This window comes from Ambystoma mexicanum, chromosome 3q, assembly GCF_040938575.1.
Source record: "Ambystoma mexicanum isolate Mex_15411 chromosome 3q, UKY_AmexF1_1, whole genome shotgun sequence".
Classification (NCBI taxonomy): Eukaryota; Metazoa; Chordata; class Amphibia; order Caudata; family Ambystomatidae; genus Ambystoma; species Ambystoma mexicanum.
The window spans coordinates 1,200,078,404-1,200,103,222 of NC_090926.1; the positions used below are offsets into that span (position 1 = coordinate 1,200,078,404).

Here is a 24,819-nt window from a genome sequence, read left to right on the forward strand (position 1 = left end):
ATCGCCTGAAACTTCGACGACAGAGGAGATCTGCAAGGAATCTTCTTCCCTTGAGCTTGGTGGGAGCAACCAGCTCGCCAAACACCAGACACCGGTCCTCACCCTGGTCGAATTTACTGTGCATCACTGCAGTAGATTGGATAGCCAGCGGGGAAGAGAACCAGTTTGGGTTTTAAGGAGTGCACCTTTTATGCAACGTTTTGCCCCGCTCCGCTACTGGCTTCTTCCTTAGGCAGTGCAGGCCCCTCCAGCCGTCCGCCTTCTTGTCCCCACGACAGGATCTTCAGGAACCATGAGCCTGCAGGAACTGCCAGGAACAACTGCCTAGGCTACAGCATTCTTCTATTTTAAAGGTATTGTGCAAATTCGGTCGTTCGTTCCGTCCGACCGCGGTCAAAGTGCGGGAAACGTTTTGCCTCTCAAAGGCTTGTCCTTCTCTTCTCCTTTAAATAACTTTTCTTCCGACCAACTTTGTTTTGAACTCTTGGCAAAGACTTAACAGCAAACTACTGTGAACTGTGTGATCTTCTGCAAAGACTCTGAACCATTAACATTGGCCCAGACCTATTGACTTGAATCCTAGTTGTAGTAGCCTTTTCTAGATTGTCCTGCCTATAACTTGTTGATGTAATTGATTTCTGCTAACCTTGTCTTTTCTCCCTTTTAAATTGCTGGAGTGACATTTTGCTCACACTTCATTTTGAGCTTAACTTATCCAGAATTGATTGGGTGTTATTGGAGTATATTAAGATTGGGATTTTCTGCTGCTTTATAATAGTGAACTGTTTTATAACTGATGGTGTAAATAAATGTATATTCTTTTACTCAGAAACCTTGAATCAGTGTTTGTTTGAACCATAGTGATTGTTGTCCTTTGTGTAATCTCTTGTACTGCTCATTTGCTCTTGAGATAGGTCTGGCTGCTCATCCATTGCTACCAATTTACTGTGTAGTACAGGCTTGTACCAAAGGTGAAATTGTTACTGACACTTGTAGTCTTTATTGTGTGTGGTGGTCCCAAAGGGTACTGTATATGATTGTGCCTAACACACACATTAGGTGGTGATAGAGGTCAAAGCCCGGTCAGTGGTGGAGGCAGGCCAGGAAAGCCATGTTAAGGAGATAAAAGGATCGCTTCATATTTTAAAAGCATGATCACTTTGTGCTTTTTTCTCAGCGTGCCCTGTTTGTGGGTTTCCGGATACGTTTGCAGCCTCAAGGTTTTTTTTTTTTGCATGCCTAACTGGCGGGTTCAGCCTGCAACAAAACAACAAACCCTCTATTTGGGAGCCCGAGTTTCACTGAGATGAGGGTGAAGGGGAGGATTATGACGAGGAGGGCAGTAAGGGTATCGAACATACCAAAAGAAAGAGAGAAGCAGAACTTTGCCAGGACGATGGATATCCACGCTGGGGAAACAAGCAGAAAGGGGGTGGGCAGCAGGGGCGCTGCTAGGGGGGGCTAAAGGGGCCATAGCCCCTGATCTTTTGGTTGTAGCCCCGGATAGAATCTCGGGAGCTACAGCCAAAAGACTAGCTAGCCCCCAGTCCCAACAGTTCCGACATCAGCGTAGCCCCGGGTCTTTTCCAGACTTAGCAACTCCCCTGGTGGGCAGGTACGAGGGGATGGAGAGCCAGAGGACAGGCATGTCTTGAGAGAGCCTAGAGGAGCCAACATGGAAAGCCTACTGTGCTCCTGTTATGGAATTAAAGAGGCACCCACTGCAGACAAGTGCATAAACCCAAGGGTTGAAACAACTGGAACGCTTCGTCATTAGACCCTTTGGCCCTGACTCATGGAATAATTTGCGTGTAAAACGGGGATGTGCGTGCCATTCTATTTGACGAATGGGGATCTGCGGGCAGAATGGCACGCAAATCCCTGTTTTACACGCAAATAATTCCATGAGTCAGGGCCTTTAACTGTAGGTGGACAAATACAGCCTGCCTGGTGGCAAAAACTGCACACACACGCTGTGGGTTGCCTGAGTCCAAGCAGGTGCACCTACAAATAAAGTAAATGGCTACTCCATGGGTAGAACGCTGATCAATGATGTATCCTATGCTGTAAGCATTTCCAATATCCGAGCACTAGTTAGTAGGCAAGATGGTGCTCAAAGGGACAGCATGCAAGGGGTGGATACACAGGCAAAGACATTCAGAAAGTAGGTCAACTGGTGGCAGATGTAGTCCTCAGAATCCTTCCATGCAGCTGAAACTAGGCAATGCCAGGCAGCTAATGCCGCCATCATAAAAGTATACCCCTGCTTGGACCTCACTGGATTTCGTCCCAAGCCCCACCAACAATCATGAATAAACCACTAGACCAGGGTTGTCCAACTCCGGGCCTCGGGGGCTGGAATCATTGATGGCTTTTCAGTATAACTCGGATTAATATTCAAGAACAATCATTTGCATGCATTTTGAATCATTGTATGCGCATTATTATCACATGAATATTAATGAGGGGTATCCTGAAAACCAGGCATGGATCCGCCCCTCGAGGCCTGGAGCTGCACAACCCTGCACTAGACTTTGAACTTCTGTTTTGGGAAGTCAACAGAAGAAGCTTAAGAGAAGGCTAACAACAGGAAACCTAAGGTCAGAAGGTGAAGAGGCGCAGCCATTACCCGAAGCAATGACGCCTGTCTAGTGTTACAGGGGTAGAAGGCAGCTTGCCACAAGGTCAACGAGGATTCACCGAAAACCCATTGCCACAAAGGCCAACATTTACAATGAAAGAAAGCGCCATGTGGATCCGTCATCATTGGCAGAACGATCTCTAATAATAATAATAATTTGGCACTTATATAGCGGTGCTCGACGGAAGGATGAAAGGCTGAGTTTGGCCCCGCCGGGATTCGAACCTGCATTAGCAGGCTCTGCACATGGATGTCAAAGCGAGCGTTCTACTCGCTGTGCCACTTGACCGGCTTAATAACTCCACCTACAGCAAATTATTTTATTAGGATATTTATTGAGCGTGGGTATAGCTTGGGGGGAGAGTACACAATGAGGGAAGCAGAGATGCAAGGGAGCAGGGAGCTAGCAACATGGGATCAGGGGAGGGCAGGCACATTGGCAGCAAGGATCTCAAAGCAACTAGGAGAGGAAACCGGGAGGAAGCAGATCACCCAGCCTCAGCTTAGGTAGGGGTTGGGGAAGCATTCCTTGAAGAGGAGGGTCTTGAGCTCCTTCCTGAAATGTAGAAGTGAGGGGGCGAGTCTGTTGTTGACAGGGAGGATGTTCCAAAGCCTGTGGGTGTGGTGAGAGACAGCCTGTCTTCTGCTCCCTTCCCTCCTGCACCGCCAGAGTTCATGCCGGCACATTTTCTTCCTTCTGAGACCCCTCCTTCCTTCTCCCCATCACACCCCTCACCACTCCAGAAAAGAAGGTGCCTACTGCCCAGGACACGTTGAGGATACCAGCGATAGGTGAAATGAGGGGTAAGTCAACAATAAAAGCTAAGACGCGAGCTCGGCTCGTTTGCAAAATGATAAAGACAAAAGTCCGCGGAGAGGGGGCCTGGATGGTGCAAAGGAAAACATGGTACCTGCAGTAAATGCTAGCAAAATCACTGACTATTACAGGCAGGGCAAAAGTGGGCAGCAGGATGACAAGCCCTTGGAGAAAGGAACTGCTGGTGCTATCAATAATGTGTCTGATTTTGACTTTGGTGATATCGATGGCAGCTCATTGTTGGCTATGTGCTACACAATCCAGACAGCTACTGGTGTACGAGTGAGAGAAATGCCTAAACACGCTGAAACAGGGGCGCCCCCTGCAGAGGCTGTGATCTCACACTCTGAGAGTCCCCGAAGTCCCCAACAACAACAACAACTAAATGACATGTTGCCCCCTGATGATGAAAACGAACGGTTACCTATATCCCTTGATTTGTATAAAGCTCCAGAGCCGGTTGAAAGGGACCTGAGCATCTCAAATGGGTGTGATGACTTCGACCAAACTGAGGGAAATAAAAGCCTGGTGGAAGTAGTACACTTTGCGGTACAGCTCTTATTGAAGCCATGTAGGATAATACTCGACAGTGTGCAGAGCCAAGGAAAGACCCTGGTCCCTGAATGGGGCTGGGTTGAATATCCTGGTGAATAGTATTCCCACTCTCCGAAAGGGCCGTACTGTATTTGAACAGACGAAGGAGCGCCCTTCTTAAGCCTCAATCCTAATGGATGCAGCATTGTCGGAAACATTGATAAGTATGACTAGAAAAGAACGAAGGTTGGCAAAGAGGGCAAAAGCCCGATCTATTGCTACCCAAAATGTTCCAGTGGGTAGGGAAACATCTAAAGTCCTTTCGCCTGAACCTTTGAATTCTACGGTCATATCCCATAAGGTGGGTTTTAAAAGGAAGGCCGAGAGAAAAGTGTCTAGAAAACAAAGGAGGCTGCCGGAAGCCACCGGAACACTGACTAGCTGGCTATTGGACGATGGAGATCCACAGTGTCAAGTTGGGCAGGGCAGTGGTGTAAGTGAAGCCGTGGAAATCATCCAACCCTCGTCCTCAGAAGCAGTCAATTGTGCCCCTGTAAACATTGCCTCTGTTCCGATCATTGCTCACCAGAAATGTTTATGTGGCAATTTACCGCAGGTGGCTGCAGGTGAAGGGGAACGTATGAGATCACCTAGGCACCTGGATGAAAACATCTGTACCTTGTGGAGAGGAGCACAGACCTTTCCTGGAAAAAGAACAAACAGATCCGACTTTCTATTAATCTGTAATAAAGTGCTTCCATTTTGGGTTTTGTCATCGGCCGACTCCAGTTTTGTAGAGCCAGTGACCCATGAGGGAGGTAGTTGGGTCAGGGTCCATTGTGTTACATCTGAAGTATCGGCACTTGTTCGAGCCCACCAAGATTCCATCTTAAAGGTGGGGTATTTGGTGGAGGCCCCATCACACGCTCAACCACAGGAGAATGTGTCAGCCCAGTTGTTCTCCCAGGTTGTAAAGGGAGTACAAGGAGCATTAGGTGGACTACCTCAAAAGAAAGTGGAGGGAGCCACTAGGGGGCGCGGACATGGTCCACCACAGAGGCTGCTAAAAAGGGACTGAGCCCCCATATCAGTGGCTGAATGGTCAGACCGACTCCCCCACGAGTGAGCTAACACTGTGGGGCCCCACAGGTGAAAGAAAGAACACTGGAGCCCCCGGGGATCCGAGGATACGCTGTGTCCCTTATAAGGCGTAACACAGGCCCGGAGTACACAGATGTACAATTCTGCAAGTTTCCGACCCACACCCGGAGGGGGCTGGGCCGCAAGCAAAGGAAGGACACCAGAAGATCTGGTGAGACCTCCTGCCTGAGTGGAACCCCCAGACCGAGTCAAACTTTTTCAAAGTATCGGGACCGAAATACGAGGGGTCACCCGCCGGTGGTGCGGCCCCCGCCCCCTGTTCTGAGGGAGGCCCCTGGGCCCACGCTCACAGAACGTGTCCATTACCAGTGAGCCGCGCACTTCAGGAGAAGCCGGCAACTCGTCCCGAACTCTGAGGCACAAAGAGGCGCAAGACAGAACTCCGGCAAGGCGTTGAGTGGCCTCCCAGCCCCTGCCCAGATTGCCTGCGCCCCAACATCCCCACCGAGCCCCCATTGAGAGGCAGAGCTTCACTCCACTTGGTGCCTTGGCCACACGCAGACAAACAACTTGGGACACCGGTGGCTGGGTGCCCCTGCCCCCATCCCCACCCCGCGACTTGGTAGAGGGGGTGAGCACTGGTCACCACCACGCCAGCTCGAACAGTACGCTCAATTGCCCGGGAGCACCCTAAACATTTTCTTTGGTGCCAAAGCACACCTCGCCCGAGGCATAGCCGCCAACGGAGCACAGTGGAGCACCAGTCTGTGCCAAGCCCTCGTGGGACCCCGGCTGAGGATTAGGTTGGCCTTGCACTGGAGGTAACTGTCCCACACCACACCCGCAGTGGGGGGCGTCCACTGGTCAGGAAACCATATAGCCCCTTCCAGACTTGCACTAACAGCCCCACCAAACCGGGATGAGTCCTTCCCATCAGCGCAGGAGGTCGGGGAGAAACAGACGTTGAACAGCCTGGGACTGACGTATAGCCCACTATGCAGCCCACTCATGAACACCATCTGGGCCACCGAGAAGATCAGCTACCAGGCTGGATATATGTCCCGGGCAACCGCCCTCCAGCAGTATCGCCGTGACCAGCCACTGCCAGGGACCATACCAACCATGTCGGCTACACCGCCAGCGGAAGTGGGAGAAGCTCAAGCAATGAAAAAAGCCATGGCAGCCCTACTAGAAGAAATTAGGGGCTTCAGAGCAGACATTGGGAAGAGGCTTGAGGGGATAGACAAGAAGATAGACAATATGGAAGATCGTATCCAGGCCCTGGAGGCTAATCGGGTTTCGGTGGACCTCTTGGAGACGCAGATTGACATGAGACTCTCTGAGCTTAAAAGGAAGAAAGGAAAGTGCGCTCTCAAAATTGACTACCTAGAAAATCGAGAGTGCCGCAATAATTTGAGGTTTCTCAGCATCCCAGAGCGAGAAGGGGAGACCCAGGCAGACATCCTGAAGGCCATCAATGTGGTGGTTGCCAAACTCATTAATGAAGATAACAGCAGCGGGCCCACAATTGACAGGGCCCACAGAGCTGGAGCAAGTGCTAGAGGACCTAGATCGGTGCTAGTAAAGTTTCACTACTTTACAGAGAAGTCAAAGATACTGGAGCTGGCGCGAAAAAGGGGTACGATAGAATGGGGAGGTACCAAGATAGCCATGTACCAGGACCTCTTGGCATTCACCCTTAACAGGCGAAGACTTTGTGGACTGTAAAGACTGTTAGGGGGTGTCTGTACTTCCGCTCTCTATATGGTAGAGGAGAGGCACAACGGACCCCAGCCAAGAATCTCTATTGTGGTAGCAATGGACGAGCAATCAAGGCCTAGCTTCGCAGGAGGTGATGCAGGCTGGTTCTTAAGTACAGTGTAGTCCCCGAACCCCCCACAAAGGAATGTCCACACACTATATTACTGAAAACACAGTCTTTATATAATGAATATTCAAAGGTATGTACACGATCACAATAACGCACTTTGTACTCGGAAGTCAATAATGATAAATATATACAAGTCTAAAGTGTTACCACTAATGTTATCGAATTTCATTAAAGTGCATCAACTGTACGGTTAAAATGTCACACAGATTAATAACGAGGAAACGAGCAATAGAGATAGGCAGGAACGTAAGATGGTTGGAACAATAGGCAGAACAATGACCCCTACCACTAAGCGCAGTTCTGAGTGGAGATCCCCCCACCTGGACAACCTGTAAATGAAGATATATGGCACAAGCCCAGTCCATATAATGTTCGATAGTCTTACTTCTTCCTATTAAGGTTTTACCCCCCCAATGTACCTGTTGGAGTACAGTTCTCTGACGATGCGCCGACCGATCCTTCTTGAGTGCCTCCCTTTTCAGGCGGGAGCCACGGATCGTCGAGAGGTGTCGGGGAACTTGGCGTTCGGTGTCGGGGAATCGACGGCCCTTCTTGAGTGCCCTCCCTTTAAGGCAGGAGTCACGGGTCGTCGAACATCCGCCGGTGAACAGGGTGAACTACGGCAGGGAAGTGGCAGCTTCGTTCCTAGCGGTGCTCGTCGACGACAGAGCGTTGGCGTCCTGCAAGGAAGAGGCGTGCGGGGCACCTCGGTGACGATAGTTCTGGACCGCAAAGAGATGATGAAGAACTGTGGCCCAGCAAGGGCGTCGAGTCATCGGCGTCTCTGTGGTCTTTAGGTGGCGGGAAACCCACCGGTGGATGCTCCTCGGCGCGTCGATGGTCGGGCCTTCTCCAGCGGGAGACAAGCGGATGACGATGCAGACGAGAGCGTCTGATGATCAATTGAAGTTCTTAGGCAAACGGGAGCACTGCAGCTCCGGTCGGCAACGGCGGTCGTCGACAGTGGCGGACAACAGTCCGGGTGCTTCTCCTTGGAGTTCCGCAGCAGTCCCCGTATCGGGTCGGCAGCCTGTCGAAGGTCTGTCTACCAGGGAGCGTTGGCAAAGATCAGCTGTGCACGATGGTCCCTCGTAGCTCGGGAAGAGGGCGCCTTACCAGGTCCTCTCTGGGTCAGTCCTTGGAAACACAGCGGCCTTCAGATAGCGAGGGAGAGCCACAGCACTCCTTCTCGTCCAGCGGGGGTTTCAAGGTCAAGCGTCAGTTACTCCAGTTACTCGTCGTAGTGGACTTCAGCTTCTGAACACGATTCCTAGCAGTGAGAGGTCCCCAGATATACTGTTGATCTCCCATTCATTCCGCTGGGTCACACTCAAGCATCCAATCACGACTACAGGCATTCATGCAGGCAGGCAGCCAATCGGGCACACAAGGTATTCAGGCCATTCACTTCTCTCCAGACACTCACAACAAGTTATGTGTATTGGGACAAGTACTGAGCCATTCAACACTCCAAGCTGCATTCATACCGGTTTCGGGTAGGGCTGTCTCAGTCATTGTGTCAACCACCAGATACTAGACACCCACAACACAGAATGCATATTCGTCATACACTCTTTTCACCCAGGTCCCACCCACAGGAGGTACCTACAACATACATCACCGGGAAGGCTCCAGCTAGTCTGGCCGGGCCTTCACAACAACACCATATATGGCATTCCACCCAACAGCCAGTCAGGGGGAAGGGACAGAGTCAGGGCTTCCCAGGACTTTGGGAAAACAAGGTAATGGGTAATAGAAAGCAAGAGGCCCCCGGGGCCATCTTGTTTTCCATTTTTCCATCAGGAATCAACTGATCCCAATGGCAGGGCCGGGGTATCCCAAAATGGAGGATACTCCGCGCACCTGTCAAATTCAGCATGGAGCTGCCACCAGCCCATACCCTGCTCTGTGGGCCAGCCACAGGCGCCCAAAAACATACACTAGGGGCGCAGGGTTGTACCCCCACCCAGGGGTGCCATAAGGGTATCCCACGGGTCCGTTCACCAAACCAAAAAAAAAAGAGAGCTGCACCGCCAGGAGTCCCACATGAACTCGTGCGCGGAAAACACAACAGAACACACAATAAAGAGCAGTAAAGGACAAGGATACGGAGGCCCTGTCCCTCCGATGCATTTCCAGCATCACAGTCGCACCCCCCCAGACTGAGGTGGAGGGTGCCTAATCTCCCACGGGATAGACACCCTCATCCAGACGGTCAACATACCTTCTGGAAAGGCCATCTGCATTATCGTGACTCTTCCCTGGTCTGTGCTCTATGGTGAAGTCTAGCCCTTGCAGGCTAATGGACCACCTGAGCAGTTTTGGGTTTTCAACCTTCATCTGCATAAGCCACTTCAGGGGCTTATGATCTGTTTGGACCTTGAAGGTAGACCCCATAAGGTAGGGCCTAAAACGCCTAAGGCTCCAAACTATACTAAAACATTCCTTTTCAACAGTAGCCCACCTAAATTCTCTACCCTTGAGTTGTCTACTGATGGATATGATAGGATGTTCTCTCCCTTTGTCATCTAACTGGGACAAGCCAGCTCCAATTCCGGTGTCGCAGGCATCCGTCTGGACGATAAAGGGTCGGCTGTAGTCAGGCGTACACAACACGGGTGCTCGACACAGACTTTGTTTCAAGCCATCAAAGGCCCTCTGACAATCTTCAGTCCAATTGACCTTCCTAGGCTGCTTGGGTGAAGTCAGAGCTGTCAGTGGTGCAGCTATGGTTCCATAGTCCGCCATGAAATTGCGATAGTACCCAGTGAGGCCCAAAAAGGCTCTCACCTGGGTTTGAGTAGTGGGAGTCACCCAGTCCTGTACATCCTGTACCTTACTGGGGAGAGGTTGGATTTGACCCCCTCCTACCTCATGACCAAGATACGTGACTTTCCCCTGAGCTATCTGGCACTTGGTGGCCTTGATAGTGAGGTTAGCCCTCTTTAAGGCCTGCAACACTCTACCCAGATGTGTCAAGTGCTCTTCCCAAGTGGAACTGTAGACGGCAATGTCATCTAAATAAGCCACACAAAAGGCTTCCAGCCCACTGAGAGCATGATTGACCAATCTCTGGAAGGTGGCAGGGGCATTCTTCAACCCAAAAGGCATGACCCTAAACTGGTAGAGACCCTCTGGTGTTGAGAACGCCATCTTTTCCTCGGCATGGTCCATCAGAGCTATTTGCCAATAGCCTGAGGTGAGGTCAAAGGTGTTCACAAATTTGGCAGCACCTATGGTGTCCACGAGCTCATCAGCCCTGGGCAATGGGTGCGCGTAAGTTTTGGTGACGGCATTGACTCCTCGGTAGTCCACACAGAACCTCCAATCCTTGGTACCGGCCTGGGAACTTGCTTTTGGGACAAGGACCACTGGACTGGACCAGGGACTGGTTGAGGGTTCAATAACACCCAGATCCAACATCTTGGCAACCTCAGCCTGGATGTGGTTCTTAACCATATCTGACATTCGGTAGCTCCTGCTCTTGACAGGCACGCTGTCACCAGTGTCCATCTCGTGCTTACACCACGGTGTAAGGCCTGGCGTCAGCGAAAACAGAGAGGCATACTGCTGGAGCAAAGTTCGGAAGGCCCTCTGCTGCTCGGTTGTCAAATCTGGAGAGAGCTCTACTCCCTCCACGGAGCCATCCTGAGGGTTGCTATGCAGCAAATCAGGAAGGGGCTCACTCTCATACTCTTCTTGCTCTGAAGCTAGCAAGAGACATGAGACTTCTGCTCGCCTGTGGAACGGCTTGAGCCTATTAACATGGAATACCTGAGGGGCTACCCCTTGGATTCCCATGTCAACCAGATAATTGATCTTGCCCATCTTGGAGATTATCCTGAAGGGTCCAGTCCATTTATCTGCCAATGCCCGAGGCTTGGTAGGCTCCATCATGAGGACCTCCTGTCCTGGAGTCCAATCCACTTGCTATGCTTTCAGGTCATGCCAGTATTTGTTCAATTCCTGGCTGGCCTTGAGATTTGCCGTTGCTTGACCTATCATCTGTGTCATCCTCCGTCTGAGGCCTAACACATAGTCCCCCACTTTCTTGGCGGGACCGGGAGGGGTGGCTACCAAACCTTCTCGGATCAAGGCGAGGGGCCCCCTCACGGGATGTCCAAAGAGTAACTCAAAGGGGCTGAAACCAACACCCTCTTGAGGTACCTCTCTGTAAGCAAACAGCAGGCATGGCAGGAGGAGATCCCATTTCCTCCTTACTGGCTCTTCCAAAGCGCCTAGCATGCCCTTGAGAGTTTTATTAAATCTCTCAACCAGACCATTGGTCTGGGGTGGTAAGAAGTGGAGAACTTGTAGGTTACCCCGCACTCTTTCCACATGGTTTTCATGTAACTAGACATGAAGTTGGATCCTCGGTCAGAGACAACCTCCTTGGGGAATCCAACACGGGTGAAAATGCCAAGGAGGGCCCGGGCAACCACCTTGGCAGTAACAGTCCAAAGGGGTATTGCCTCAGGGTACCTGGTGGCATGATCTACCAAAACCAGGATGAACCGATGTCCACCTGACGTGGGAGGGTCAAGGGGACCGATGATGTCGATGCCCACCCTCTCAAACGGTGTGCCAACCACTGGCAATGGCTGCAGTGGGGCAATGACACTGCCTCCAGTCTTGCCGGACAACTGACAAGTTGGGCAGGTCCTGCAGTGGAACTCCACTTCTACTCCCATCCGAGGCCAGTAGAAATGGGCAGAGAGCCTCTGCTTAGACTTCTTGGTACCAAGATGAGCAGCCAAGGGCACCTCATGCGCCAACTGCAGTAGGAAGGGCCGGTAATCCTGGGGTACCACCAACCTCTTGAGGGCACCAGGTTCAGGCTTAGTTGGCTCACTAACAAGGAGCCCACCCTCCCAATAAATCCAGAAAGTCCTAGGCACTTCTCCTCGTGCCTGGGACAGGGCCTGATTCCTCAGACCCTCGAGAGAGGGACACTCTCTCTGTCCTTTACAGAAGTCTGCCGGGAGGGTCCCCCTTCAGCTAACAAGCATTGAAGATCGGGATGATCCTCCGGGTTGAGAACCTCTCCCATAGGAGAGTCTTCTGGCTCTTCTCCCACAGGAGTTGAGACGGGGTTTACCACTGGACCCAGCCCGTCCGGAGCATGGATCCCAATGGGTGCTGTAGGAACAGCAGGAAGAGAAGGAGCTCCCTCCACAGAGGTGGCCTTCTTGCTCTTCCTTCATCGTGCCTTAGGCTGCGCCTTCGGCTTGGGTACCTGACTCACAGCCAGACACAGTGTCACCTGGACCTAGTGACCGCAGCAGCAGTCATGGGAAGACCACCCGCGATCAATCCCCAACTCGACTAGATCGTTACCTAACAGAATGTTAGCAAGGACGTTGTCCTGAACCAGGACAGGAAGCCTTGCTGTCTTGTCTCCAATTACGAGTGTGACTCGGGCTACAGGTGATAATTTGGGAGGCCCACCAGCTAACCTGGTGGTTCTCAGAGGAGCATCTACATAGTCCTCTGGCTTGAGCAGGGTCCTGTCCACCACTGTCATGCTTGCCCCAGTGTCTCTCAAACCAGTAGAAGGCTGGCCATTCAGGAGGACACTTCTCAAAAATCTACGGGTTTTCTGTGGGATAGTCACCAGTACTTCCGCGTACTGGTCCCAGGTCCCAAGGGACACTAAGTTAATCTCTACGGGAGCACCAAAAGTGATTCCGGTAGAGGAGGGGAGGACAGTGGCCTCCACCTCAGACATGAGGTAAGGGTAGGTCAGGCTGACAGCCTGTACTCCGAGTGCCTTCCCTTTAGACCTGGAGTCACCCCTTTGTGATCCAGAGCCCCACAATCCCAAAAAGTGCCGGGAGTGCGGGGTACGGTACTGGAACCACTGGGAGCTTGCTTTGCAGCAAGTGGACCACTACTCTTATTCCCACCCACAGATGACATATCCCCACTAGATATTTGGGTCTTAGGAGAGGAGGGTTTAGGTTTATTCGACTGTGACTGCTTTTGGGACTCCTCAGCTTTCTGAGAGGCCCCCTTTTCTGTGTCCTTGTCCTTCCCACTGGAGTCCTTAGGGGACACCCGGTGGGAGACCCACTTGTCAGCCAACCTAGCCAGCTTAAAGGGATCCAAAATGTTCTGGTCAGCAACATACTGACGCAGCTCTGGTGAACAAGCTTCAGAAAAATGCTCAAAAAACAACAGGTGGGACAATTCAACAAAAGTTTTCACCTTGTAACCATCAATCCACCCCATCATATTCATGTGCGCAGCACTCACCCAGCAACCCAAGACACATTCTCTCTTTTCTTAAAATCCCTAAACCTCTTAAGGTATTGGGTAGGCGTCTTGCCAAACTTGGTAATCAAAGCAGATTTCATACACTCATACTGACCCCTTTCTTCCACACTCAGCTTCAGAATACAGACATATGCAGTTTGAGGCACTCTGCTTAGCAAACACTTAGCCCAATCTATTTTGCCAACATCATGAATTGCACAAGCCATTTCAAACGCTTCAATCCATTGGAGAATATCAGAACCCTCTGAAAACACACCAACCAAATCCTTTATAAATTTAGTTGCTGGGGACCTGACACTCTCACTGGGTTTCGCTGAAGTCTCCACTTGAGCTTTCTCTAGCTGGATTCTCTGACATTCAGTGTCCTTGTCTTTGAGTTCAAGATCCCTATTCTTGAGTTCAACTTGTTGAGCCAGCTCCTCTTTCTTAAACTCAGCATCTATTTCCAACTTGTGATATTCAAAGGCCAATTTCATCCTTAATAACTCAAGTTCCAAGGAACTGCTGGGGTTCGGAACAGAGGCAGCAGGAATGGTGGCATTCCCAGAAACAGATTCAGTAGAAACCCCAGGGGCAGAGTCCTCATTGGTTGCATTCCCCCACTCATCAAGAGTTTCACCATCGGTCTGGTAGTCCACCAGGGCAGCTATCAGCTCAGCCCTAGACTTATCCACAAAGTCTAACTCCCTGGCTTCACAAGCACTCTGGAGAGCCTCTAAGCTCATCCGAGTCAATTTACCATTCGCAATAGACTCCATTGCTTGTAATACAGTTATTTTGTACACACCCAAACCTTAATCGAATAAAGTGCAGATATTTTGAAAGTGGCACGGTTATACACTGATTCTTAAAACCAAAGGCATCCCACAGCTGCCACCAGTGTAAAGACTGGTAGGGGGTGTCTGTACTTCCGCTCTCTATATGGTAGAGGAGAGGCACAGCGGACCCCAGCCAAGATTCTCTATAAGGTAGCAATGGACGAGCAATCAAGGCCTAGCTTCTCAGGAGGTGATGCAGGATGGTTCTTAAGTACAGTGTAGTCCCTGAACCCCCCACAAAGGAATGTCCACACACTGTATTACTGAAAACAAAGTCTTTATATAATTAATATTCAAAGGTATGTACACGATCACAATAACGCACTTTGTACTCGGAAGTCAATAATGATAAATATATACAAGTCTAAAATGGTACCACTAATGTTATCTAATCTCATTAAAGTGCATTAACTGTACGGTTAAAATGTCACACAGATTAATAACGAGTAAACCAGCAATAGAGATAGGCAGGAACGTAAGATGGTTGGAACAATAGGCAGAACACTGACCCCTACCACTAGGCGCAGTTCTGAGTGGAGATCCCCCCACCTGGACAACCTGTAAATAAAGATATATAGCACAAGCCCAGTCCATATAATGTTCGATAGTCTTACTTCTTCCTATTAAGGTTTTACCCCCCCAATGTACCTGGTGGAGTAGAGTTCTCTGACGATGCGCCGACCGATCCTTCTTGAGTGCCTCCCTTTCAGGCAGGAGCCACGGATCATCGAGAGGTGTCGAGGAACTTGGCGTTCGGTGTTGGGGAATCGACGGCCCATCTTGAGTGCCCTCCCTTTAAGGCAGGAGTCACGGGTCGTCGAACATCCGACGGTTGTCAGGGTGAACTACGGCAGGGAAGTGGCAGCTTCGTTCCTAGCGGTGCTCGTCGACGACAGAGCGTTGGCGTCCTGCAAGGAAGAGGCGTGCGGGGCACCTCGGTGACGATAGTTCTGGACTGCAAAGAGATGATGAAGAACTGTGGCCCAGCAAGGGCGTCGAGTCGTCGGCGGCTCTGTGGTCTTTAGGTGGCGGGAAACCCACCGGTGGATGCTCCTCGGCGCGTCGACGGTCGGGCCTTCTCCAGCGGGAGACAAGCGGATGACGATGCAGACAAGAGCGTCTGATGATCAATTGAAGTTCTTAGGCAAACGGGAGCACGGCGGCTCCGGTCGGCGACGGCAGTCGTCGACAGTGGCGGACAACAGTCCGGGTGCTTCTCCTTGTAGTTCCGCAGCAGTCCCTGTATCGGGTCGGCAGCCTGTCGAAGGTCTGTCTACCAGGGAGCGTTGGCAAAGATCAGCTGTGCACGATGGTCCCTCGTAGCTCGGGAAGAGGGTGCCTTACCAGGTCCTCTCTGGGTCAGTCCTTGGAAACACAGTGGCCTTCAGATAGCGAGGGAGAGTCACAGCACTCCTTCTCGTCCAGCGGGGGTTTCAAGGTCAAGCGTCAGTTACTCCAGTTACTCGTCGTAGTGGACTTCAGCTTCTGAACACGATTCCTAGCAGTGAGTGGTCCCCAGATATACTGTTGATCTCCCATTCATTCCGTTGGGTCACACTCAAGCATCCAATCACGACTACGGGCATTCATGCAGGCAGACAGCCAATCAGGCACACAAGGTATTCAGGCCATTCACTTCTCTCCAGACACTCACAACAAGTTATGTGTATTGGGACAAGTACCGAGCCATTCAACACTCCAAGCTGCATTCATACCGGTTTCGGGCAGGGCTGTCGCAGTCATTGTGTCAACCATCAGATACTAGACCCCCACAACACAGAATGCATATTCGTCATACACTCTATTCACCCAGGTCCCACCCACAGGAGGTACCCACAACATACATCACCGGGAAGGCTCCAGCTAGTCTGGCCAGGCCTTCACAACAACACCATATATGGCATTTCCACCCAACAGCCAGTCAGGGGGAAGGGACAGAGAAGGAGCTGTATGCTCCGAAATGCATTGGCACTTTATGTCTATAACAATTATGGGATGAGTTAGCCGCGGCCTCACTAAGATTTTATTAGTGACCAACTTGGAATTTTCTTTTTGATAAACGCATATTACTTTTGGATCCGACTAAGAGATTTATTTGGATGAGTTACATTCTGTAAATACAGTGAACATTTACTAGTTGACTCTAATTTTGCAAATTGCACTGCCCTTGGTAGGGCTTATACAGAGAGCGGCTGTGTGGCCAGGTTTGTTACCTGGTCTTCTGTATATTTTTGTGTTCCACGAGTCAGGGTGTCTCCAGACTCATCGTAGCCAGCTCCTGTGAATTTTTTGAAAGATGATTTATAACCTCAACCTTTTTTGATCTGTTTGAAAGTGAATTTAAACAAGTGGTGCCCACTTACTTACCTTCCTACAGAGTCAGGGCTTCCCAGGACTTTGGGAAAACAAGGTAATGGGTAATAGAAAGCAAGAGGCCCCCGGGGCCATCTTGTTTTCCATCAGGAATTAACTGATCCCAATGGCAGGGCCGGGGTATCCCAAAATGGAGGATACTCCGCGCACCTGTCAAATTCAGCATGGAGCTGCCACCAGCCCATACCCTGTTCTGTGGGCCACCCACAGGCGCCCAAAAACATACACTAGGGGCACATGGTTGTACACCCACCCATAGGTGCCATAAGGGTATCCCACGGGTCCGTTCACCAAACCAAAAAGAAAGAGATCTGCACCGCCAGGAGTCCCACATGAACTCCTGCGCGGAAAACACGACAGAACACACAATAGAGAGCAGTAAAGGACAAGGATACGGAGGCCCTGTCCCTCCGATGCATTTCCAGCATCACATGGACCTTTAACAATATGGCTACAGTCAAAAGGAGCCCACTACAGATGGGGATTCCCCTTTCTCTCTTTCGAATATGAGGGGTACAAGTACGCCCTAGTAACAGAAGGTGACATACAACGAGTAACGCAACAACTCCTGGGGATCCCCACCCAGGACAATAGCAACCATGAAAGTCGTGGAAGGGAGTCAATAGAGTCCCAGAAGGCAAACAGCCTAGTTGGGAGACGCCGAGCTCGCGGAAACAGAAAATTTAGAAGGGTAGCCCCAGCTTCCCAGTCAATGTCGAAAACTTAAGGTGAACCTCCAAAAGTCTCCATGGGTCCTGTACATTCAAGTTCTTCGCTTCAGGCTCCAAGACAGGCCAGCTGACCTCTGCTTCCGTCGGCGGTGAGACCCAGGTTCATAAGGTAACACTTAGTAATCCAGATGCCGGAGCCACAGCGCTGGCGAAGAAACACAGCCCCTGGGAACTGATTAGTGAACCAAAGATGTTCTCATTGTGGTTTTATGCTGGGTAGTTGGGGGGAGGGGTGGGGTTCAACCTATCTGTTACCATTGTAGGGTTTATTGAGGGGTGGGCTCAGTGGTGATGTTTGATTGTGTGCCAGCCCTGAGGTGGAAGAAGCTGGTGGCCTGGCCCAATGGCAATCTCCTTGTCGCAGGTAGTCGGGAGGGGGGAGTGGAGAGGCTGGGGGAGTGGGTTGTTAAAGTTTCAGTTCCAGATCTCTTATACCTACCAGGTTTGGATTCAATTTATAAAATGACAGGCAACGCACAGGTTAAGACAAGCACACTTGCAGGTAGGAGACCTTGGCCCTCTTTAAATGAATGACATGCAACATAGACTGGTGTTGGGTTCTCTCAATGTTAGGGGCTTAAACTTCCCGCACAAAAGATCACTGGTGGTGAGAGAATTTACTAGGTTAAAACTACACTGCATGTTTCTGCAAGCGACCCACTGGATTCGGGGCAGGGAACCGTCACTGAGATCTAGAACAATACAAGCAGTCTTCCACGGGTCAGGCCCGCCAAAAAAAGGGGGTGGCCCTGGTGGTATCAGGAAAAGCTCATTTTACGCACAAGTCGCAGCGCAAAGACCCTGAGGGGCGCTACCTGATGGTTAAGGGTGAGATCAGGGAGACGTGGCCAAGTTATCGCTATCTACTGCTCAAACTAAACTGAAGACCAGTTCTGAGAAGGAGTGGGAGCCAAAATAGGGTTGTTTGTGGAAGGAGCCCTTATTGAAGGTGGTGATTTTAACATGTTCCTGAACCCTGAAAGTGATAGGAAGAGCGAGGACCCCTACTTGGACATTCCTGTTCAAAGACGGAAGGCGGCCCGATTTCGGAATGTCAACAAGGATCTGGGCCTTTCCGACACACACACATGATAAAAAAGGGTCTGAACCCCCTATTTACATTTTTTTCAAAGTCCACTCCTCATTTTCGAGGATCGATTATATCTTGGTAGATTCGGCTATGCGAGAGTGAGTATTTCAATCATTGGTAGAGACGATCCCGTGGTCGGATCATGAACTAGTAAAAACACTGATAGGCGCCCCCCCCGCGAGACCCCATAGCAAAATGAAATGGGCGTTTAACGACCTATTGCTGTGAGACAAAACCCTAGCCCAATCCCTTTTTGCCACAATTAAAGAATACTTTGAGAGAAATTACAATGGGTAGGTGAGTGTAGCAGGAGTCTGGGAAGGATTTGAGGCGACAATAAGGGGGACTCTCATCGGAATGGGGGCAAGGCAAAAAAGAGAAAGAGAGAAAGAGGAGAAACACCTTAGAGAGAAGATTGAGGCCATCAACCGGGGGGGAATACTAAAATCTGTACCTTTTACGCCATAGTCTCAACCTACCTTAGCTGTGTGTCTTGCCCATCCTATTATTCACTGTACGCGCACACACACACACACACACACACACACCCACCTCTCCCCCAACCATGAACCCTCACTGCTGATCATCAAAGTGGGGTTGTATAATTTTCACCGTCCAGAAGGATGTACAAGTATTGGCTTTACCGTCTCCCATCCTACATCTTGGATCCGTTTAACGTGCTCATCAGGCCGCTGTTCCTCTCATATTTGGCAAGCGGAAGAGAGGCTACTTTTCCCCGCTTTGCTGTGTCCTCCGAGTGTTGCCAGTGCAATGCCATCTGATCTTTAATGCTCTTTACTTGTGTTTAAATGTGTGCACAGATCAGCCCGGGCTCTACCTAGAAAGAATGACTGTGCCTCACAAGACTACTAGGAGCCTTCGTTACTCTATTCAGCATCTCCTGACAATTCATCACTCCCAATTCCAACAGAGAGCCAAAAGGAGGTTTAGTGTTCAGGGCCCTAGACTGTGGAAAGCTCTTCCCTCAGACATCCATAGCCTGACAAATCCAGGCCCTGGACTGGAACGCTCTTCCTTCGGACATCCGTAGCCTCATAGCACTGACCAATCAGGGCCCTAGACTGTGGAACGCTCTTCCCTCGGACATCCGTAGCCTCATAGCACTGACCAATCAGGGCCCTAGACTGTGGAACGCTCTTCCCGCGGAAATCCGTAGCCTGATAGTACTGACCAATCAAGGCCCTAGACTGTTGAACACTCTTCCCTCGGACATCCATAGCCTCGACTATGGAACACTCTTCCCTCAGACATCCGTAGCCTCATAGCACTGACCAATCAGGGCCCTAGACTGTGGAACGCTCTTCCCTCGGACATCCGTAGCCTGATAGCACTGACCAATCAAGGCCCTAGACTGTTGAACGCTCTTCCCTCGGACATCCATAGCCTCGACTATGGAACACTCTTCCTTCGGACATCCGTAGCCTCATAGCACTGATGAATCAGGGCCCTAGACTGTGGAACGCTCTTCCCTCGGACATCCGTAGCCTCATAGCACTGACCAATCAGGGCCCTAGACTGTGGAACACTCTTCCCTCGGACATCCATAGCCTCCTAGCACTGACCAATCAGGGCCCTAGACTGTGGAACGCTCTTCCCTCTGACATCCGTAGCCTCATAGCCTGCCCAATCAGAGCCCTAGACTGGAACATTCTTGCCTCGGACATCAGTAATATGTCCAACCTGGGCACTAGACTGTGGAACGCTCTTCCCTCGGACATCCGTAGCCTCATAGCACTGACCAATCAGAGCCCTAGACTGGAACGCTCTTCCCTCGGACATCCTTAGCCTCATAGCCTGCTCAATCAGAGCCCTAGACTGGAACACTCTTCCCTCGGACATCAGTAATATGTCCAACATGGGCCCTAGACTGTGGAATGCTCTTCCCTCGGACATCCGTAGCCTCATAGCACTGACCAATCAGAGCCGTAGACTGGAACGCTCTTCCCTCGGACATCTGTATCCTCATAGCACTGATTTATTAGGGCGCTAGACGTTTCTGGCCTTTTGCGCTGAGACAGATATATTTTCCTTGATATATATTCCTGTTCATCTTTATTCTTCACACCTGCACTTCCATGTCCCGCTTGAATACAATTACATAATTACATTTGAGTAGTTTCATAAAGAAAAATATTAAAATGAAACCTGTATCACCATCCCCCAAAATATATTTTCCCCATTGACTTCAGTGTGACCACCCTCCAAAACAGCGATTTCCCAGCCCCCCCTCTTGCCCCCTAACCCTCCTGTGCCTGGCTCACCTCCCCTCTCCTGGGGTGGAGCGGTTGCGGAAGGGGTGTGACACGAGGGTCCGACTGGACCATAAATGATACATTATTAGAGTGGTAAAACATGTGATGAATGTCAAAGGTTGTTGAGAGGGTTTAATTAAAGTGACCTGTGGCCCTCCCATGTGTATTACCCTTTTAAGGTGATATGTCCCTTCCACGTGTATTGCTCTTTTAAGATGGGCCAGGACTGTGTCATGGCCCAAGCTAATTAAGGACACTCTGCAGGTACCATACTTGCCAACCCTACCGATTTAGGCAGTAGGATACTGCTTTTTAAGCAGTCCTACCGCCTACCGATTTAGTGGCAACAAATACCGATTTAAAAACAATTCTTTTTTTATTTATTTTTGGCCTGGATTTTAGTAGCCTGTTCAGCCATGGTTGCAGGGTGCGCAAGTACACAGAATCTGAGGAACGTTCTTCAGTGGGGATTCGTCCAAGCTGCTGCTTTTATAATGGTGTGTTCTTACTGGCAGCAGTTAGAAGACCAGTGCGCCAGTGCAAACTCCCCAGACTGTCAGAGGCGCCCGTGAGATCCGCTCCAGCACTTCTGGATATCAACAGCCATATGGTTCACTACCTCGGCTCCCCGGTGCCAGTCATCTACATGCTAGGGCAAGCCGCTGAAGCAATGGCGAGCCACTCCTCCTAATCAGTTCTGGCAGGTGTCAGCTTGCGCCAGGAGCAGGGGTGGAAACCGCATGTTTCAGCCCCGCCCTGCACGAGTCTTAGCACTTCCACCCGCCTGCAAGTGCAATATGCTATTTTCAGCGTAGCTGCACAACGCAGCACCCCTCTCTCCGGCACCTGCTACATACTTGCCAACCCCACCAATTTAGCTTTTTAAGCAGTCCTACTGCCTACCAAATTAATGGCAACAAATACCGATTTTTTCAATATTTTTGAAACTTTAAGATTCCTACAGATTTTTGGTCACAGAATGTTGGTATGAATGAGGTACAGTGCAGTAGAACGGCTTCAGACTCCAACTATGGAACTCTTGTTGTCTCTGTCTCTCATTGTGGGCCTGCAGGCCTACACTGGGTGATCACGGTCCTGTGGCCCTGGCCTGCAGGCCACACGCCGTGTGACCACTGCCCTGCAGGTCCCTGCTGGTCCGGGGCCACTAGACAAGCCTGGTGCCCTAGGTCCAGCCCAGGCACCCACCATCCAGGATGTTCCCAGCAGGTCCAGCCCAGGCACCCACCATCCAGGATGTTCCCAGCATCCACGATGCTCCGGCACCCAGGCTGTGCCCCACAGCCTCACAGGGCCCAGCCCTGCAATCATGTAAGTCCAGTAAGGCCGGCCGCGTGACTGCCCCTGGCCCCACAATAAATAAGGGTTAGACCCGCTATGACTTCGCCATGCCTGGAGACTCCGCAGGTTGCAAGGTGTGTGCGGTGTATATTTGAATCTTGAGTGCATGGCCCACACGGACCGAAGAGCCACACGCACAGCCCAGGCAAGCAGACGGAAACTCGCCCCTGACTCACAGAGGCAGGACATCCGCACCGTAGACTGGGGCTGCTGTGTTCCCACGGTCACGTGGAAGCGGGACTGTTAGCTTGTTATCTGCCAGCGCCAGGTTCGGAAACAGCCAAGGGCACAGCAACAGGAGAGGTTTGAAGAGGAGGGCTTGGAGTAAGCACAGCACCTCCCCCCACAGCAGAGGCTGGCTGTGGGCGCATGCAGCCTGCATTCCTGCACAGGCCGCGGAGGGCCTCTCTCACGGGGGAGAGGAGCACGGAGTGTACACACGCTGCACACATGGCAGCAGCTCCGCGGTGACCCTTGCTCGGAGCGATTCCGGGCACGCGCCTCTGCAAAGCCTCGGCTGTGGGACCCCCGAACCAAGTTCAGCTTGTCCTGCACCGCATGTCACCCTAAAGCACGGACAGCCCCCGACCGGGGACCCAGCAAGCTGGTGGTCCTACTCCAGCCTGCCCTGATTCTGGACAGAGCTCCTTTGACGTGTTTCAGGTAAGTTTGGGCCTATACCCAAAGCAAAGGAAGGCAGCGCAGCGGGTTAATGCATTCGTACGCACACATATTGTTTTTGGAAGTTTAGGCTTCAAGTTGCCATACAAGACATCCGTAGGTCTTTGCATTTGATGGCGAAATATGAATGCAACATCAGGCTTTTGAGACCAAGGGTGAAATGACACAAAAATCGACGACAAAGTGCAATGACAAATTTTGTTAACAGATTTAAGCGAGAGCTGTCAACAATTGTTATTGATTTTGGAGGGGGGTTGGGGTCCTGTAGGTACTTCTGCTCTGCCCCCTCCTGACCCGCCCCAAATTATAAATAACTTTCTTCTGGGAGGAAACTTTTTACATGCACACCCCTGCAGTATTTGTGCATGTAGGTAGATAGTTGCTTTTTGCAGGACTAGGCGGCTCGAGGAAGTCACGCCCACTTCCTCCGGGAAAGGCCTGTGTATATTAGTGAGAAGAAAGCTGTGCTATGCCATTAGAGCCGCTAAGTGCAGCCGGGAGCCAGGAACACTGGAAGGTACTGTGCTTGCACGGGGGAAGCTTGCGCCGCTGCTTCCCGGGACTGGCGGATTCACGGTGCACGGGACGCTTGCACTGCTGAGAAAAGAAGTCTCCTGCAGGTATTGTGCGCGTGAGGGAAGGGTGCACGGCTGCTGGCCGCACCTCACTCCTCGTACTTGCTTTCCATGTTTTTGACAGCTTGTGTTGCAGCCCGCGGTGTACTCTTTGTGTGTTTGTCTGAAGCATGTATTGCCGACACACGCCGTGCTTTGCCTTCGTGTGAAATAAGGCTGCCCAGGTCCTCGTTGCGGGTTTAGTGTGTGTACTTTGCAGAGTAATGCAGTAGGGGTTGGAGCCGAATATGGCATGTGTCATATGCCAGTGACACGTGCCACTGCATGTCACCACTACAAGTGACACGTGCCACTAGCAGGTGCCACATGCCATGCCCCAAAAAAGGTTTCACGTGTCATGGTAAATCTGTCTCTTCGTTTTTTCAAATTATAATCCTCCTTTTTAAAAATAAAAATACGAAACGCCAATTTTATTCCTTTTTTGTAAAAATGAAATTGAAAGGCTCTACGGAAGATTCGAACTCATGACCTCCTGTTCTGTGCACAGCTCCATAAACCACTGCACTATTATATCTCACGATATTAAAAGTTCAAATTCTACCTCTAATGTGAACTCTTACATGGTTCAAAGCTGCTCCTTTTCTTATTTTAAGTTACAACTTAAAACAAACTGCATGTACAATTCTGAAAGTTTGTAGGATAGAAACAATTTACTGAAAGTTTTTGCATCTTGTGCTTTTCTTGCATAATACTAAATGTAAAAAACAGTTCAATCCAAAACCTGTTACTGTGTAATGCTTTAAATGTCAATCATGTATTGTGTACATGTTTTCCAAAACAGTATGGTCGCAATATTAAAGTGTGTGTGTTTGTACATTAATTCATGCGTTTCACACTTGACTGTACGAACTGTGATAAATACAGTACAACCATATCCTACTGATAATATGTATAACTTATATATCAGAGTATATACACGATCATGAAAACATAATTTACAAATGTTGCTAAATCTTCAGATTTAGGGCCCAATTCATAGAATCCAGCGCAGAAGCAGCACAAGTGCTGCACGCCGAGAAGGAGCATGTGCCATGCGTGCACCAGCTGTGGCACAAACCAGCAATTGCGCAGCACGCGTATTCATGGATTGTCTGAGGCATCAGTAACCGTGGCGCAATAAACATCAAGTAGTGCCAGCAACGCCCCCAACACGGCCCCATGCGCAGGCAAAAGACAATGAAATGCCCAATACGGCGCAACGCCCCGCACCATCCGTGACCCAGCACACATCCCGCCCACTGTAATTGCATGAAAAATCAGAGCGTAACCCGCTCGCACCAGCCAAATCGCGTGAAAAGGCCCATGCGTACCCCGTCCACACCCCAGCAAAATCGCGTGCCCCACTCGCACCAGCCAACTCGCGTGGGAAGGCCCGCACATACCCCATCCACACCCCAGCAAAATCATGTACCCCACTCGCGAAATCACGTGGGAAGGCCCGCGTGTACCCTGTCCGCGCCCCAGTGAAATTGTGTACCCCGCTCTCACCAGCCATATCACATGGAAAAGCCTGCGTGTACCCTGTGATACATGCACAACTCCCCTGGAAGCAGACGCCTCCTCACGGGACAGCCAGACCCCAGCAGTGGACCATCCCCC

At 50.7% G+C, this 24,819-nt stretch overlaps 1 protein-coding gene across 3 annotated transcripts in view; it reads left to right on the forward strand.

The window, feature by feature from the left end:
* Positions 1-24,819, forward strand: part of P2RY11 (purinergic receptor P2Y11) — a 139,904-nt gene that overhangs the window by 42,231 nt on the left and 72,854 nt on the right. The window contains exon 1 of one of the 3 annotated variants that reach the window (XM_069604053.1): positions 22,082-22,567. The exons of 1 other annotated variant lie outside the window; for it this stretch is intronic. The gene's annotated coding sequence lies outside the window, so the exon portion shown is untranslated. Of the gene's footprint in view, positions 1-22,081; positions 22,568-23,049; positions 23,206-24,819 lie in introns of those variants that run through there. One more of the 3 variants, XM_069604054.1, reaches the window with a different exon arrangement.